The sequence below is a fragment of the Pinus tabuliformis genome, chromosome 9 (assembly GCF_031772625.1).
Source record: "Pinus tabuliformis cultivar Carrire ecotype Pingquan chromosome 9, CPIR1, whole genome shotgun sequence".
In the NCBI taxonomy this organism is placed as follows: domain Eukaryota; kingdom Viridiplantae; phylum Streptophyta; class Pinopsida; order Pinales; family Pinaceae; genus Pinus; species Pinus tabuliformis.
Window position 1 is genome coordinate 1,832,128,579 of NC_142307.1, and position 19,032 is coordinate 1,832,147,610.

Here is a 19,032-nt window from a genome sequence, read left to right on the forward strand (position 1 = left end):
AGATAGAGTTGGAGGGTGCAGAGAGATACGGGGGGGATATAAATCGAGGTGGGAGAGAAAGGGACATAGAGGAAGGAAGAGAGAGAGGACATGACAGAGTGGACAAAGGGAGGGAGAGAGAGGGAGTTCGACGGGCTGAGAGATATGGGTAATAAAAAGTACACAGAGAGAGAAAGGTGAAAGGAGAGAGAGAGGGAGTGATAAGTTAGAGAGAGAGAGAGAGACGAGAGGAGGAGGGAAGAGAAATGGAAAGCGGGGAGAGAGAGAGGGAGAGATATATAGATATGGAGAAATAGTGTGTATGCTTTGGGGGTGATATAGAGAGACAAAGGAGAGGCACAGGGGGATAGAGATATAGATGGGTGGTGAAGAGAGGGAATAAGAGAGAGATAGAGAGAGGGAGGGAGGGAGGAAAAAATAGATATATATGGAGAGAGAGAACATGTGTGTTTAGGGGAGGTGAGAAGGTGAGATGAAGGTTGATATAGACAAAGATGGAGGGTAGAGAGAGGGATGATTATTTCTTGTAAAAGATGTATTAATTTCAATGTAGATGATGATTTATAATCCTATTTGATTTCTTCCACTAGATGTGCTGGTTTTAGTGTAAATTTTTATTTGTAATTATATTTGATTTTTTGCACTAGATGAATTGATTTCAGTGTAGATGTTTATTTATAATTCTATTTGATTACTTTCTCTAGATGCATTGATTTCAGTGTAGAACTTGATTTCTAATTATATTTGTTTTCTTGCACTATATGAATTGATTTTAGTGTAGATGTTGTTTTCTAATCTTATTTTATTGCTTGCATTAGACACATCAATTTCAGTGTAGATGTTTTCTAACCTTATTTGATTTCTTACATCACATGGATTGGATGTTTTTCTTCATAGTGCAAATTATTAAAAATATTCAAGATTTGATCGAGGGGAGACAAAGGGAAGAATATTTCTTGCACTAAATGCATTGATTTCAGTGTAGATATTTATTTCTAATCCTATTTGATTGTTTCCTCTAGATGCATTGATTTTAGTGTATATGTTGATTTATAATCCTATTTGATCGCTTACACTAGATGCATTTATTTCAATGTAGATTTAGATTTCTAATCCTATTTGATTTCAATGTAGATATTGATTTCTAATCTCAAACCTCATTTGATTGATTTCATTAGATGCATTTATTTTAGTGTAGATGCCATTTTCTAATATTATTTGATTGCTTGCATTAGATGCAATATATGTTGTTAATATTTATATTTAGTAAATACCTAAAAGGACACTATTAAGAATTAATTAGCTATTAGAAATTGTGATACCTAGAATTAAAAGGAAATAGATGTCAATAATAATTCCTCTTGCAAAGTGTTTGCAAATTAATCCTTGACAAGATCGTCTCCCTTCTACATCAGCAACTAATTACTAATATAAAATTACATATATTCAAAATTACTCATAGATAATTGCAAAGAACAATGTATTTGTAATATTTATAAGAGGAGAAGATATATTTATAAACATTCAAAACAAATCAAAATATTCTTGAAGGAGATGTGATAATTATTTGGAGAATCAAATAATGTAAAGATTTTATAATTCTAGTGACTCAGTAAAAAAAAAAAATCATAAATGCATTATTTCTTGAATTTGCTGAATAGACTATAGATAAAGAATCATTAAAATATTCTTGAAGGAAAAAATTTATTCCGAAAAGAAAAATTATTTCAAATGTAATCTTGACAAAATATATTATTATTAAAACCATTCTTCAAGATATATTTAGTAATACCTCGAGGGGCACTATTGAGAAATAATTAGTGGTGAGAAATTGAGATACCTAAAATAAATGAAATTAATGTATAGTACCAATACTCTTGCAAACTATTGACAAGATTGTCTTCTTTCTTCATCACCATAGACAATTACATGCACATATAAAAATATAACACAACTAGTGTAAATTCAAAAAAATTATCATCCAAATCCAAACATATGAACACACAAACCATTCAAAGCATCCAAAACCATTCAAGGCAAGAAACACAAACCAAATTAAAGAAGAGAATTATATGGTCATGCCAAGCAAATAAAACATAATGTGAATTTTGATGTCAATTTCAAACATATACATAATAATGATAATCTAAAAATGCACATAATAATGAGGACATTGTTTCCCTCATGGAACCAACTTAGATCCATCTAACACTGAATCTATCATGTGTGGAGAGGGCGTGGAGAGGGATCAAATCACTAGAGATGCAAACCTTTCCTTAAACTGTACACTCCAAAAAAAAGATTTGCACCTCCAGGAATTTGATCCCTCTAAAAGTGTGATAGGTCTAGTGTTAAGTAGATCTAGTGTGATAAGTCTAGTGTTAAGTAGATCTAAATTGGTTTAATGGATTCAAAACATTAATAACTTCTCCCTGCAATTTTTTTTTTATAAAATAGTTCTACTGGTTGGTTTACCTAATCAAACCTAAACACCAGCGGTATAAGACAGTAATTTTCCGTAATTAGTAAGTTAACCACTCGAACTTGACCAATTCAAGTATGTTTTACATCCTACACAAAAAAATGTTATTGAGCTGTAATTTAGAAATATCTTACACCACTGTCGAGCTGTAATATAGAAATATCTTATACCACTGTTGTGAACTCCTTGGAATAATAAGCTATATAATAATCTATTGCCATGCCGAAAACGAAAGGTTTAACATCATGTACAGAGTTTTGATTAGAATTCATATCATACCGGCAAAAAGTTGCTGATACACGGTCTCGGTTTACTGCTCAGTTCATAATGGAGAAACGAATAAAGGAGTTGAGAAATGCCATTATTTTAAGCTTCCGTGAAATCGATACATGGGAATGAAAGACCGGAGTAGCAGGTATGCGCTGGAAATGGCATATTAGGTGGTCGATTCCACCACCTTCAATACCTGTTTGTCGGTTTCCTAACCGCACGAAAGCAACATCGGTTCCACACGAAACTCACTTTGTAACGAATCTACACATCCACCTTCACATTTGGTTGTCTATATAAACCAATTCTACGCGTTTCACATCGCATCCATCAGTGTCTATCTGTCTTCGTGTTGCGAAACATGGCAGGAACTCATTACGGCTTCCTGCTCGCCGTTTTCACAGTCATATGCCTCCAGGCATATAACTGTGGCGCTACTTACACTCCACCGTCTCCAGTTTCGGAATCCCCTCCCAAGCCCATGGTATTTCCTCCTCCGGTGCACAAATCTTCGGCCGCGCCCATTACATTCAATCCTCCAGTGCGTAAAGATTCTCCTCCCGCGCCCATATCATTTCCTCCTTTCCACAAATCTCCTCCTCGGCCAACAGTGCTTCCTCCACCACTTCACAAGTATCCTCCTCCCGAACATATATTTCATCATCACGTGCACAAACATCACCATCATCATCATGAAGAAGTGCATAAATCTCCACCTAAGCAAATTGTATATCCTCCTCCTATGCACAAATCTCCACCCACGCACGGAGTGATTCCTCCTCCCAAGCCGATAGAATACCCTCCTCCTATACACAAATCTCCACCCACGCACGTAGTAATTCCTCCTCCCAAGCCAATAGTGTATCCTTCCCCTGTTCACAAATTTCCTCCTCCAGAGTACAAATCTCCACCCAAGCCGATAGAATATCCTCCCCCAGTTCGCGAATTTCCTCCCCCTGAGTATAAATCTCCACCCAAGCCGATAGAATATCCTCCCCCGGAGTACAAATCTCCACCCAAGCCGATAGAATATCCTCCCCCGGTTCACAAATTTGCTCCCCCGGAGTACAAATCTCCACCCAGGCCGATAGAATATCCTCCCCCGGAGTACAAATCTCCACCCAAGCCGATAGAATATACTCCCCCGGTTCACAAATTTCCTCCCCCGGAGTACAAATCTCCACCCAAGCCCATAGAATATCCTCCCCCGGTTCACAAATTTGCTCCCCCGGAGTACAAATCTCCACCCAAGCCCATAGAATATCCTCCCCCGGTTCACAAATTTCCTCCCCCAGAGTACAAATCTCCATTCTTCGAGTCTCCTTACATTTACAAATCCCTCCAAAACCAGTACTAACGCCTCCTCCACTGCTTCACTCTCCTCCCATCTACAAATCCCCCCTCATAACTACACATTTCCTCCTCCTCCTCATCCTGCTTACTAATAAAGGTACACTTGTCTACTGATGTCTTTCGTTGATCTCATTTATTATTTTTATTAAATTGAGTTTAATGATCGTCACTGTACCTAATGTCCTTCAATTGCAGGAACGATATTATAAAGCTGTTTTATGAATAATCGATATTGTACGATGGTACAATATGCATGCAATGGTTTATTTCGGCATCTGTATTGGTCGGGTTGGATCAATTAATGTTCCGTTTGAATTTATTAGTGTGTTTCAAGTCTTGAAGTCCGTCGCCTTTAGCAAATAAGTTGCAAGCAATATCCAGTGTGTCATTTTATTATCAAAGGATGGACTGAAACGCAGGGAGTTTAATGGTCGATTGCTGTTGATATCTTTCCTTTTGCACGATAAAATAAATTGGCATATCGAGACTGAAATAATTTGCAGCAGTCTAATTGCTTTTCTCTTTTTTCTTTGCGGTGGTATTTTAAATTGGCACATGGAAACTGAAATAATCTGCGGCAGTCTGATTGTTTTTATCTCTTCTTTTCCTAAGTCAAATTTGTTTAAAATTTTGCAAAGATTTTTCTTTCAAGTTTTAGTTTCAGTTGTGGAATTTGTAGAAATGAAGTGGCTGGGCAGAAGAAATCTCAGTCCTATATATCCATCCAAAAATATAATATAAGAAACTAAAGCTCACCATCTTGCCCAAAAGAAATAAAACACCAAAATATATATTATCAGATCTATAATAATAATAATAAAAAATATCTACTATCGAATTCTAAAATAATTTTCATCTGCCCAATGGCTCACACGCAACGCGAGGTGCAACTATTCAGTCTGTTTCCTTTAGGATAAAGTTGTCTGAGTTGATGAAAAAGAACTCCAACCATTCTGTGGAAAGCTCTCTTATTTACTAATTAACAGAGTTATCACTTACAATATATATTAGGTTACTGGTAGCTGATGAAATTGTGTTATTAAATCCAAACGGATAATTTCCTTTCATCGCGCCACTCTCTCTCACACAAAATGAAGTGCAATCACTGTGTCTGTTTAGCCCGCATGAATTATCTCTGAGTTAATAACTAATAGATTTATCACCTACAGTTTCTGGTGTCACATCAAACCGTGTTTTTAAAGTCGAATGGATGGCTCCTCCGAAAAGTTTACAAACAATGAAGTTTTATTTATTTCAGTCATGCACATTGTTGACACCAATCAGATTTAGGTGCCCTTCACAATGTTGGGTAGCAAATCACACTAGAGCTTGCAAACTCTGAAGAGAGGTAAACTAAGAAAAACCATCAAATATTTTTAGTTTTATTAGTTTTACATTTTAGCTTTATTAAAGTTACATTTATTTGTTTTATAAAAGATATGTTTGGAATTAGTTTTTTTTTTTTTTTTTTTGTAAGCTACGGCATTTCTATTATCTAGATCAAAATTAGAAGTACAACCAAAGGAACATCAATCCGCCCAACCGGATCTGTTGGCTCCAATTCATGAGATAGTCAATAAAGTTTTTCATGGTGAACAATGTCAAAAAACTTTGCAGGACATTAAGCCCTATCTCTCCAAGTTTATCCAAAAAACTATTCTGTCCCATTACTGCTAACAGATCTAGATTTACTACTATTGCTAAGGCATACAAATTCATATTCAAAAACCCAAGCAGTATCATTCTAAATTCAAAAGAAAACAGATAACAAGCCTCTCAATTCGCAGCATCTCCTCTTCCGAATTTGTTGCTGTCGTTGGTCTTCCCAAGCTCCTTCAGCATCTCTTGGATTTCCTTGAGTTGCTCGTTTTGTTGCTGCAGCAGCCCTTCCACATTCGCCACCTCCTTTTTCGTTGTCGCCGTCTCCTGCGCCATTTCCACCATCTCGGCCGTGACTTGCTCCATGGCATTTGCAAAGAGGTGCTTCAGCACTCAGTAAGTGTGAAGCGCGCGGCCGTACAGGGTTAATCTGCCCCGCGTGTTACCAGGGTCCGACAGCTACGAGGCCCATTCATCCATCTCCGGGTCGGACAATTCCTCTAATACCCTGTCCTCCATGGCATCAATGATTTTCCTTATGTCCAGATTTGTCTCCAAGTTGTAAGCCTGTTCAGCTTCATGCACCGCCATGCTAATTTATTTCTTTCCCCTTTTCCGTCTTCTCTGCGCGTGATTACCCTCCTCGTTGTTGGTTGGTTGTCAAGGTCGACCTCTTCCTCTCTGATCATGCGTCTTCCATCTCCCTCCTTTTCTGCCTCGTTTAATTCCTTTGCTGCTTTGCCCTGTTTCGAAGTGCTTACCCCTGAAGTCTCCCCCCTGGCTATGCTCCATTTCATGTGAGCTTTCAATTTCAATTTTGACGTGGCCCCGTTCAAAGTGCCTGTCGCCTGCTACCTCCCTCTCTGCCTGGACTTTCTTATCCCTTCTCTCAACCATTTTGGTGCGGTTGAGGCGTTGATTATGATTCCTCTGCCAAATCTCCCCTTCTCTCGCCACCTTGTTCGAATTCTTGTTGCTTGTCATTCTCCTCCTATTCTGCCTTATAAACTTCTCGCCACCTTTTCGCTTATGATGGGTTTGCGCTCCACTTCTTATCTCCCTTACGCTTTGAATGATGGTTACTGCGGTGATGTCCGGTTTTCACTTTGGGTCGCGTCCCTGCTGATCTGAATGATCATTAAATGCCGATTTCAGGGATTTAAGGCCGTCGTCCTTCTGTCCTGTCTTCGCTGCCGCATGATCCTGCCTTATTCTCCTTCTCCCGCTCCATGCGAAATTTTGATTACCACTATGAGCAGTCATGGTTATCGTTGTTTATGAGCTGTTTTAAGCCGTCCCATCTTGCCATCGTTGCTTGATTGGACCAGCTGTAATCCACTTTCGCCAATGATTCTTAACTTCCCCAATTGGCCAAGCAATCCGCGGGCTTATTTCATTTTCTTCTTACATGAGAGGTGATCTTGTATTCAATCCCTTTCAGAGTTTCCTCGATTTCTTGGACAATACTTACTGTCCTCCAGCTTTTAACTACCTTCTCCCACTGTTTCCCTTGGATTAATTTCCTTATGGTACTGATGACCAGGGCTGAATCCCCTTCGATTTCAATCTTCCTATATCCATTCCTTATGGCGATTTTGAGCCCCTGATACACTGCCATAAATTCCGCTTCGTTATTAGTCATTGTTCCTCCGTGTTCTGCATAGATCCATTCTACCTCTCCTTGTCTGTTTTTGAAGACTCCTCCAAATCCAGCTGGACCTGGGTTCCCCTTTGCTGCGCCGTCGAAATTGAGTTTGATAAACCCTTCCCGAGGTTTTTGATATCTTGAGTGACTTTGGCCTGCTATAGGTTGGTGCTGCTTCGCTTTTTGATGATAGATCATCCCTTTTTAGAATTTCAGTTTCTGCTTCAGATGTCTTCCAATCTTCTTCTGCCCAATTTTCCACTAGGATTGATTCTCTTATTTGTCTTAGGGTTCTTTTCCAAACTTCATCCGGGTCTGAAGCTTTCCCCTTGAATATTCTACTGTTTCTATCTTTCCACAGATTCCATACGTTGAAGCTTGCTGTCAAGTTCCAGACTCTTCTTACAATCTTGCTTTTAAACTTCCCTTCTCCCCAATCACAGTGTTTGAATTATATCCTGTGGATTTCGATCCGTGGTCGAGAATAAGCTTCTCGTCTTTTCCCATTGGAATTAGGCCGCGCTACATCCATTGAGAGGGTGTTCCTGGTCTTCTTCGTCTCGTTGAAAAAGGCTGCATCTTGAAGGGCCTGAGAAGCCTCTTTTTTGAATTTGATCCCATGTTAAGATGTGTTTCCTTCCTACCAGCCAAACGAACATTTTGATCATCGGCCACCATTTATTTCTCCATAGCTTCCTCCACTTCTACTCTTTGGCCTCCCGCTGCTCTTGATGTATCTTAACTTTATAGGCTTCCCTTATGGTGAATGCTCATTTCGTTTCCTTGCCCCATCGGAGGATGTCCCGACCTCCTCTCTTTTTTATTTTCCTGGAATCTAATTCTTTATGAAAAATAGTTTTTTGATCCTCTGTTGCATTCCTATTCCATCATCCATAGGTTTCCATTCCATGCATTCAACATTCCCTCTATCTTTTGTCCAATAATATTTAACCCTAATGAGGTCTCTGTCCATACCCATTCTGTAAATTTCTTGCATTCCTTGAAGGTCTAACAATTTTCGCCTCTGTTGCCAGGGTTCCTCCCAAAATATCGCTATCTGGCCTTCTCTTATCTCCCAAAAAATATGCCCATCAATTAATTCCCTGTTCTAAATGGTTAGGTTCCATATGTCTGATCCTCGAGGTACTTCTTGCTTCCTTAGTATTTCTTCCGGAGTGGCTGGCATATTATATTTTGATGTCCAGATTTCTTTCCATAGGTCCTTCCCCCCTTGCATCCATCTCCATCTTAACTTAGCTACTAGCACTTGATTTAGGGTCCAAGGGTCTCTTAGACCGAGCCCTCCTTTTTCTTTTGGCTTGGTTATGCTGTCCCAAGAACAGAGGGCCCGCTTCTTTTGTTGCTTGGGTCCTTCCCAAAGAAATTTTCTGTAAATCTCAACCAGCTTATTGCATATAACGTTTGGTGCTGCCATCACTGATAAGGGGTATATCGGGACCGCCTGAATGGTGGATTTAAGCAAAACAACCCTTGCTGCCAAGTTCAGAGTGCGAAAAGTCCAATTTTCTAGTCTTTTCATGATCTTTTCCAGGGTGTTCTTCCAGTTTCCTATTTTGAGGGATGATGAGTTTAACATCATTCCTAAATACTTTGTTGGAAGATCCCCTTTCTTGTAACCCAAGATCCTGGTTAAATGGTTTTTAATGGGCTCCACCGTATTAAAGAAGAAAGTTCTTGATTTTTCATTGTTCACCTCCATGCCTGAGCCTTCCATAAATACCTCTAAAATTTTCTTTATTCTTCTCACCTCCTTCATGGAGGCTTTGCAATATATCATTATATCATCCACGAATTGTTGGTGGGTGACTGTAGTTTGATTACCCCATAGTCTCAGGCCATGGATTTTCCTTTCTCTTAATTCTTTTTTGAAGTATCTACCTAGTCCTTCTACTTTTATTATGAAGAGGAAGGGGGATAGGGGGTCCCCTTGTCGAAGTCCTCTTATAGCATTAAATGTCTTTGATGGCGCTCCATTTAGCAGGATAGAGAAATTCGGGGTAGAGATCATGCTCAAGACCCATTTCACCCATCTATCACAGAATCCAAATGCTTTGAGGATAGTTTCTAGATAATTCCAGCTTAACCTATCATAAGCTTTTGAAAGGTCTAATTTTATCATCATTCCTTTTTCTTTCTTCGTTTTCAAAGTGTGGATTACTTCCTGAGCCACCACTAACCCATCCAGGATCTGCCTTCCTTCTACAAACCCAGTTTTTTATGGGGAGATTATGCTTGGTAGAATCGATTTCAGCCTTTGAGCCACCACTGATGCTACTATCTTGTAGATAACGTTGCATAAGGCTATAGGGTGATAGCCTTCGACTTGATCTGCTTGATTAGTTTTAGGAATCAGGGTTAGCAGGGTTTAGTTTATTCCGGGCCATGTTCTTTGATTTATTCTAGCCTCCTCCACCACTTCTAAAACTTCCTCAGCGAGAAAATGCCACACTGCTTGAAAGAATTCTATTGTATACCCATCCAGCCCGGGAGCTTTATTCCTTTTCATGTTCCTGACTATATCCTCCACTTCTTCCATCGTAACTCTCCTCATTAGGGCCAAATTTTGATCTCTGGTTACCAGTTTTGGGATCTCCCCACTTATATTAGTTATGGCTTCTGATCTATTATCTTCAGTTTCCTTTAATATATTTTTGAAATGATTGACCAGAACTTTTTCAATTTCTTCGTGTTGGAGGACTATCTGACCTTCTTGATTTTTTATTGAGAAGATTCAGTTTCTTTGTGTATGTTGTACCATCGCTTTATGGAAGAACTTAGTATTCATTTTGCCTTCTCTGAGCCATTGAACCCTTGACTTTTCTCTCCATAAAATCTCTTCTTGTTTCCTTCTTTCTTCTAGCTGGTTCAATATGATTCCTTCTTCCTTCGTTCTTTCTTCTTGAATACCTTCTAGGATATCTGCCTGCTGGAGCTCTTCGATTCTCTGCTCCAGTTTCCTTTTTTCTTCTAGAATGTTACCAAATTCTTCTTTATTCCATTTTTTTAATTTATCCTTCATCTCCTTTAGTTTGAGTTTAAAGGTCTGCATCTTGTTTCTTCCTCTCTGATCACTCGTCCTCCACCATTCTTCAAGTTTCTCTACCAGCCCTTCATGTCTTAATCAAAAGGCCTCGAATCTGAAGGGTTTGTTGGGGGGTCTTTGCTTTAGATCTATTTCCATTTTAATCGGCCAATGGTCCGATCCTGCTACCGGTAGTATTGTGGCTTCTATGAATACATCTTTCATCATTATTTGTTCGGAGATTAAGAATCTGTCAAGTCGAGATGCGATTTGATTAACTCCCCCTCTGCGGTTATTCCAAGTATGGTTTTCATTAATGGTTTGGAGATCGATCAGTCTTTGCTCCCTTATCAAATCTCTGAACTGTTCCATTGCTTTATCCATTCTCCTTAGTCGTCCTCTTTTTTCCGCTGAGGTTTTAATCAAATTGAAGTCCCCTCCTACAATCCATTGTTTCCCTGGGATTAGACTTCTCAATGCTTTTAGATTTTGTAAAAATTGTTCCTTTTCTCCTTGGATATGCGGCCCATATACTCCTGTTATTATTACCTCCTCCGTAGTTCCTATTATCCTTGTTGTCCCTGTTAATATTCTTGGGAAGCTTAACCAATTGCTAAATTGAATTTCTTCAGGGTTCCAAATTATTACCAGGCCTCTTGCGCTCCCGATCGCATCCTGTCCCATCATTTCATATCTGTTCTTGTTTCTATTCAGGATGTCTCTCATATTCTTAGTACTTATTTTTGTTTCCTGTACTATCATTATGCTAGGTTTTTCTTTTTTCAGTCTGTCATTCAAATACCTCTGTTTGCCTCTGCTATTGAGGCCTCTTATATTCCAGCTTGTAATAATCATCGTAACAGTTTCGGAGGGGATTGGAATACCTCTGAGAGAGGTATCACTCTTCCTAAATTGACTAGCATCTCTCCAACTTCTTGAATTGTTTCACTCATTGTTCTTCTACCCCTTTTTTTGCCTCCTTTGCCAATACTGCTCATTCCTATATTTTGTGCTTCCTGCTTCGCCATTTTCCCATCTTCTCTATCTTCCACTATTCCCTTTTTCTCTTTATATCTTTGGAACGCTTCTTTATATCTCTGTTTCTGCTCCTTTGGGATAAATCTTTCATCGAGCCTCTTCCATTCCTGCAGAAGCTTCCCCATAACTTGTTCCTCTTCTTCCCCTTTTGTTTTTTGTGGGTCTATTTCCATTTCTCTTTGATCCTCTTGGCTTTCTCTTGGGCTTTCTTCCCTCTCTTGATCCTTATTCATTTGCTCTATCTCTTTGTCTGCATTTTCTTTTATTACTTCCATTCCTTCTGATTCCTCTTCCTCGTTTGTCTCTATTTCTGCTTCGTCCTCCTACAGAATTTGAAACATGTTTTGGGATTGTGGGCTATGGGCTCCTTTTTGTTTCCCCGTCTGTGTCTTATTGTTTCCTCTCCTTTTCTTCCTTTGCACTTCCCTGAAATCCTTTTGCTCTTCTCCTGTATTCCTTGTTGCATTTCTTCTCTCATTTTGTGCTTCACTTTCCTTTTTTGCTACTGTAATGGGACATTCTCGATATAGATGGCCATACTCATGGCATCGTCTGCAACGAAATGGGATATGTTCATAATCGATTGATTGGTGCCATATCTCGTCATGATATTCCAATTCTATTGTCTCTCGAAGCGGTTCTGTGATGTTCATGTACGCACATATTCTAGCATATGTTGTATATCTTCCCCTCTTCGTCGACTCTGCCACTTTCACAAATGATCCTATTGCATTTCCTATGCGCTTAAGGATCTCTGGGTCCTAGAATTATGTTGGTAGGCCAAAAAGTCTAATCCATATCGGGGCAGCTAACATTCTTTCCTTCTCTGGGTTATAGCATTCTACCCATTCCCTCATGAATAATCCAGTATTGTTCATGAAGTAGGGCCCTTCCTCAAAGATCCTTTCCCTGTCTTCTAGATTGGAAAATATTACTGTAAAAACTCCTTTCGCTCCCAAATTTACTTCCACATGCCCTTTTGGTTTCCACCTCTGCTGGATCCGTCTAAGTAGATCTTTCTCTGCTGGCTAATATCCTACAAACTTACAGATCAAAGCATAATCTCTCATGTAACTTCTATAGTTCTCTAGTCTATTGGGCGGGATTACAAACCTGGGTTTGTTTGTCGCCCTCGGCAGACATTTACTTGCTACTCATGTTCTCCTTTGCACTCCCGCTGCTGAGGTTTCACCTTCACTTGGTCGATCTCCTTCCTTCTGTCGTTCCTTTCTCGCTTCACCCGTTATTACTACCTTGTAGGAGGGGATCTCTCCCCCCCCCTACTCCGTTCGCATTTTTCAGTCAGAAATTGCCCTTTGATTATCCCTCGCTCCTTAGTTTTTCATTTTTCTTCTTCTCCGGATATCTATGATTATGAGGCCCGCGCTCGAGGATCCTCCTGGTGCACTGGTTCCACCCTTAGCCACCGATCTTCCTTCCGTTGGTTGAACTCCTGCAAAACCCTTGTCTCGCATCCACTCCCATGTTTGGAATTAGTTTTATTAGTGTTATATTTATTTGTTTTATAAGGGAAGTTTTATGAGAATTTAGATAATTTAGTTTCTATTTGTTGTTTTATAAGGTAAGTTTTATGTGAATTCAGTTGCGTCGATGTAAGTCTTATGTTGCCCCCATTGAAATCGCAACTACACATAAGCTTAATAAAAGACAGGAAATAAGTCATTGCAAAACAGAGTAAAAACAAAAGGGTTGATGTAAATTTACTTGTGAATGTTTAAAACCATATCACAACATAACATATTTTTTATTATAATATAAGCATAGGAAAATACATTCGCGTGATAAAACATATTTTTTATTATAATATAAAACATAGGAAAATACATTCGTTTGATAAATGAAGGCTCCAGCTCGAAGTGAAAATACAAAAGAGTTACTCCGATTTAGGTATCACTGGGGTTGTAGAGTAAATGTTTTTAAAACTCTGTAAAACTGGTTTTCCCTCGCCAACTAATATTTTCTCCATGATTTTCTCCTCACTACCTCGCTCTCTAACTTCCCAACAATACAAATTACTTTTACATCCATATTTATCTCAACATACAAATTTGACATGAATACATGACATACCAAATAATTAATAGGCAGCATGGGTGATTTTACATAGTAATTGGTTTTCTAAACTTGCAGGTGTTGTGGACTGTGGGTAACAGTTGCGAAGTGAATTCTTGCCCATACTTATTTACTAAACTTCATTAAATACCTTAACTTCTGTGATGTGTTGCGAAATGGTCCATGCGGTACTTCTTCTCTGACTTTTGTCCTTTCGTCTGCAAACAAAATCCCAACCATGCAGTAGTTGACTGGGCAAGCATGGTGTTTGTTAGTTTGTCTAAGACAGTGTTTGGAATTGTTATTTCCAACACTCCCACTTAATCACAACTCCTGCCATTGAAAATTTCCAAACAATCTTTGAGATAAACAAAATTTTCACGTGCCAATGGCTTTGTGAAAATATAAGAAAATTATTCTTGTGACTTGCAGTGTTGAAACACAATTTCATCATTGTTAATCAACTATTTGATAAAAATATATTAAGCATCAATATGCTTGGTTCTCTTGTGAAAACTAGAATTCTTTGATAATGAAATTGTTAAGGTGTCGTCGCAAAAAATAGTTGTCATTGCCCCTTGGTTGTAACAAAGAACCCTCGAAATCCTTCTCATCCAAACTGCCTGACAGGCTGTTGTTGTTGGGGTGACATATTCAACTTCTGCTATTGACAGTGACACTATTGGCTACTTCTTAGAATCCATGGAATGGCTTCGGAACCCAAATGAAAAACATATCTTGACGTGCTCCTTTTGTCATCAAAACTTCCTACCCAATCACTGTCAGTGTAACCAACAAGCCTAAAATCATCTGTTGCGGCATATTGAATACCAAACTCCTTTGTCCCATTTACATACCTTAGAATCCTTTTCGTCACTTGCCAATGTGTTTCTTTAGGTGTCTCCATGAACCTCCACACTAAACTCACTGCATACATTATATCTGGCCCAATGGTGGTCAAAGACATTAAGCTACCTATCATACTTTTGTATAATGCCGGATTGACATTGTTGCTGCAATCTTATTTGCTCAAATTCAATGCCATGACATTTGGAGTTGGTTTGGACTTTTTGTTCTTCATCTTAGACCTCTCCAAAATGTCTACTACATACTTTTCTTGAGAAATAGAAATGCCAATTTATGTTTGCTTCACTTTTGTGCCCAAAAAATATCTTTACAAGCACAAGTTAGTCATTTCAAATTCATTCTTCATGACTTTCTTGAAATCAGTGATGAGGAAATCACCACTGCCTGTAAAAAATAAATCACCTACATATAAGACGACAATAAGATTCTTACCATCACTCTCATTGATGTAGAGAATAAACTCACCGTCACATTTGTTGAAACCATTCTCCAACAAGTAGGCATCTATCCTGTTGCACCATTCATGTGGTGCTTGCTTTAGCCCATAAGGAGCTTTCCTCAATTGATACAGTTTGTCTTCTTGGCCTTCAATACTACACGAAGGGTACTTTTGAGACATTTTTTTGAGACAAAAAAATATTTTGTCTCAAAAAAACTCTTGTCTCACAAAATCATTTTTTTATTTTAGTTATTTTATATTAAAAATTAATATCAATTGATTTGTCTTAAATATAAACATTAAAACAAAAATAGTTTTGAGAGAAAAATATTTTAAGACAAAATGTTATATTTAAGACAAAAATATTTTAAGACAAAAGTAGTTTGAGACAAAAATATTTTAAGACAAAACTTTATATTCAAGACAAAAATAATTTAAGACGAAAATATTTTGAGACAAAAATTTATATTTAAGACAAAAGTAGTTTGAGACAAAAATTTAAAGACAAAACCTTATATTTAAGACAAAAGTAGTTTAAGACAAAATTATTTTAAGACAAAAGCAGTTTAAGACAAAATTATTTTAAGACAAAAACAATTTAAGACAAAATTATTTTAAGACAAAACTTTATATTTAAAAGAAAAGCATTTTGAGACAAAAATATTTTAAGACAAAACTTTATATTTAATAGAATGACCACTTTAGATCAAACCTATGTTTAATACGATATTTCACTTCGAATGAAAATGGAGAGCACAACGCTTAGGGTTTGACGTTGTTCTACAACTGACAGACCTTCACAAACTGCATTGTTCTACCATTAACCATCAACCATAAGGTAGTTACAACACAATAAGGAACAGCTATCGGAAAATGGAACCCCATCAGGGGGAGGACATGATGCCTCCCCCCGTTGATATGAAAAACGACCTGCGACAGACTGAAAGTGTTACGATGGACCATTTAGAAGATACAACAGCAGAGAATGGAAATACACCAATGAATAACAACATAAATGAAGAACCACGAGTGACGTCAAACACCTGCAAGGTGGTAGCAGTTTACAGACCCAAAATCGAGCTCCCAAGTCAGCGCATCAACACTCAGATCCAGTTTATGAGGGATCATGCTTTGATAGGAAATTTCATAGGCCTCTGGCCAGTGGAGAAAGCTTTGCACGACTAAATCACAGCCAAATGGAAGCCAAAAGGGCACATAACACTGCAGTTAGGGCCTAAGGGCATCTTTACTACCATTTTAAATTATCTGGAGGACCAAAATAGGGTAATGGATTGAGGACCATATTTCTTCAACGCAGCAGGGCTATACCTAAGAGGATGGATCGAGCACTTTAACCGAGACAAAGAAGATCTGAGATGGGCCCTGGTGTGGTTCTGCCTGTATTCCCTCCCTCTGGAGTATTGGGACGAGTACTCTTTGTGAGACATTGGGAATGGTTTAGGAAAATTCATCAAAGTGGCAGAGGAGACAACGCTGAAGCGATATACCTCCTCTGCGTGGATCTATGTATACATGCACCTCAGAAAAGCTCTCCCGGACGCGGTAAGCCTCTACCATGATGATTATGAATGGTTACAAGCAATAGATTATAAGCATGTACCATTCCACTATAGAAAATGCCACGCCCTGGGCCATTTATTCCGAGACTGTCCCTCCAATATGAAATCCACGACCACCCCTTTAATGGACAAATCCGACTCAGATGGGTTCCCAAAAGTTCCAAATCGAAAAAAGACACATAAAAATCCCTCTACCTCAGTCAAAGAACCTGTCACCAGCACCTCCTTGCCTTCAACAAGCAACAATTTTGAAATCCTGCTCCAGCCAGAGGTTCATATTATAGATAATCAGAAACAACCTAAATCCATTCCTAAGACTCCTGCCCATTTTTCTCCATCAAGCTCAAAGAAAGCCCTCACTTCTAAGCAACTCATAAACACCAAAATTCCCTCTCCCAGTAACATGCAGAAAAATATTTCTCAAGGTATGGAGGTAGATAGCACTCAAATGCAGCTCAAGATTATAGATGATATAGAGGTAGAGTAGGAAATAGTACAGCACATGAAAGAGGAACCAAAGAGCTTCAAGATCAAAGATATAGATATACTTGGACTTGAACAGGCGTGTAAGAAAAAGGAAGATGACAAAATTCCTGAGCGATAGCTAGAGAACTTAGAAGTAATTCGCTCAAGAGCACAAAAACAAAGATCATTAGGTATCCAAACTGGTAGTCAGTGGGATGGAAGAAATATCTTCAAAGACAACAAGAAACGAGGATGGAAAACCGATCTTCAGAGAACCATTTGCATAGGGGAGATGCTGGTGGAATCTTGAAGATACTCCAAGCTCACCAAATAGTATAATCCCCTTCCAAATCGTGAATCATGAAGCTCATCTCATGGAACATCAGAGGGCTCAACGGCCCGGGGAAGGGACAATTAATAAGGAACATGCTACAACAGGAAAAGCCTCAAGTTCTCTTCTTGCAGGAGACCAAGTGTAATTCCACAACGTTGGATTAGATCCTTGCCAAAGCATGGACAGGAAGAAAAGAAGTGGCGATGGAAGCCATGGGAGCCTCAAGAGGGCTAGCCATCATTTGGGATGATATAGCTATAACACTTACCAACATACATGCCAGTAAGCACTTTATTTAGGCCAAGTTTCATTTAACAGGGACAAATGTTCATGGACACTTAACTAATGTCTACCTCCCCCAGGAGGCAACAAACAAAGTAGACACATTGAACACCCTAACTCAAATCAACGCAGAAAGATCCCACCCACTTTAGATCACAGGAGGGGACTTCAACATGATTACAAGATTGGAGGAAAAAAGAGGAGGATGGATCAAGTTGGACTATGAAAGCACGCACTTCAAAAACTACATTCATAACAATAGGTTTATAGATATGGAATTCAATAATGGCATTTATACTTCGAACAACAAGTGTGCAAATGCCCACCAAATTGCATCTCGGTTAGATAGATTCCTTTTCTCTGATAACACAATACATCTTGGCAGGGATCTCTTGGCCTCTATATTTCCACTCTCTGGCTCAGACCATTGGCCTATTAGGCTTCACTGGCAAATACCGGAAGACAATGTTCGCAGGACCTTTCGCTTTAAAGCCTTTTGGCTGAATCACCCCGATTTTCATAACCTGATAACAAAGACATGGAGGAATTTCACACCACCAAAAGGCGCAAAAATGTACAAGCTCCAACAAAAGCTAAAAAATATCAAGGAAAAAATAAAACACTGGAATCGCTTTAGCTTCGGCAATATCATTCAGGTGCAAAACACTCTTGAACAAGAAATACAAAAATTACAACCGAGAATCATAGCTAAAGCCATATCCGAAACCATAGCAGAACAGGAACATCAACTACAAACACAGATCTCAGAAAGAGCAAGACAAGCAGAGATTCTTTGGAGACAAAAATCGAGGATCTGATGGCTTAAAGAGGGCGAACGCAATACAAAGTTCTTCCACCATACCACTATCCAATGGAGAATGCACAACAACATTACTCTCCTCCAAAATCTACAAGGGGAACATCTAGAGAAGCATGAAGATATAGAACAGGAACTCCTCACCCACTTTCAGAGGGTGCATCAGGAAAAGGAGACTGATTGGTTGCCAGCTATAGAGAAGATCATCAACATTATTCCTAAGATCGTAACTGAGGAACACAGTCAAATTGTTATGCTCTTAACCTGCAAAAATGATACCCAATACAGAATATGCGAAGAAAAGATACCCAGAACACAGATAGCAATGATTTTATTATTAAGAGAGTAATGTTCACTTGCCTCTTCGAGGGGGAAACCTCCAATAGAGCAGAGCTCGATTACAGAATAAGACACGATACTCCTCGCAGGGAGTCTCTATCCTTTATATATGACTCATACATGCAATACCACGGGCCAATACCGTGGGTTTTATTAATACCATCTATCTAATTCTACGGCCCATTTGTAACTAACTATGGTCCCGTCATTAATTGTGGTTTAACCACTTACAAATATTAATATGGGCTTTATTGACTCTTGACTATGACGTGATCCCACGACATAAATAAGGGGGTTAGGGTGGGACCCTAACATGCCCTCCCCCTTAAGACTAGCCTTGTCCTCAAGGCTAAAGCTACGGAAATTGCTGAAGAATAGTGGTTGGTTCCCAAGTTGCATCTTCTGG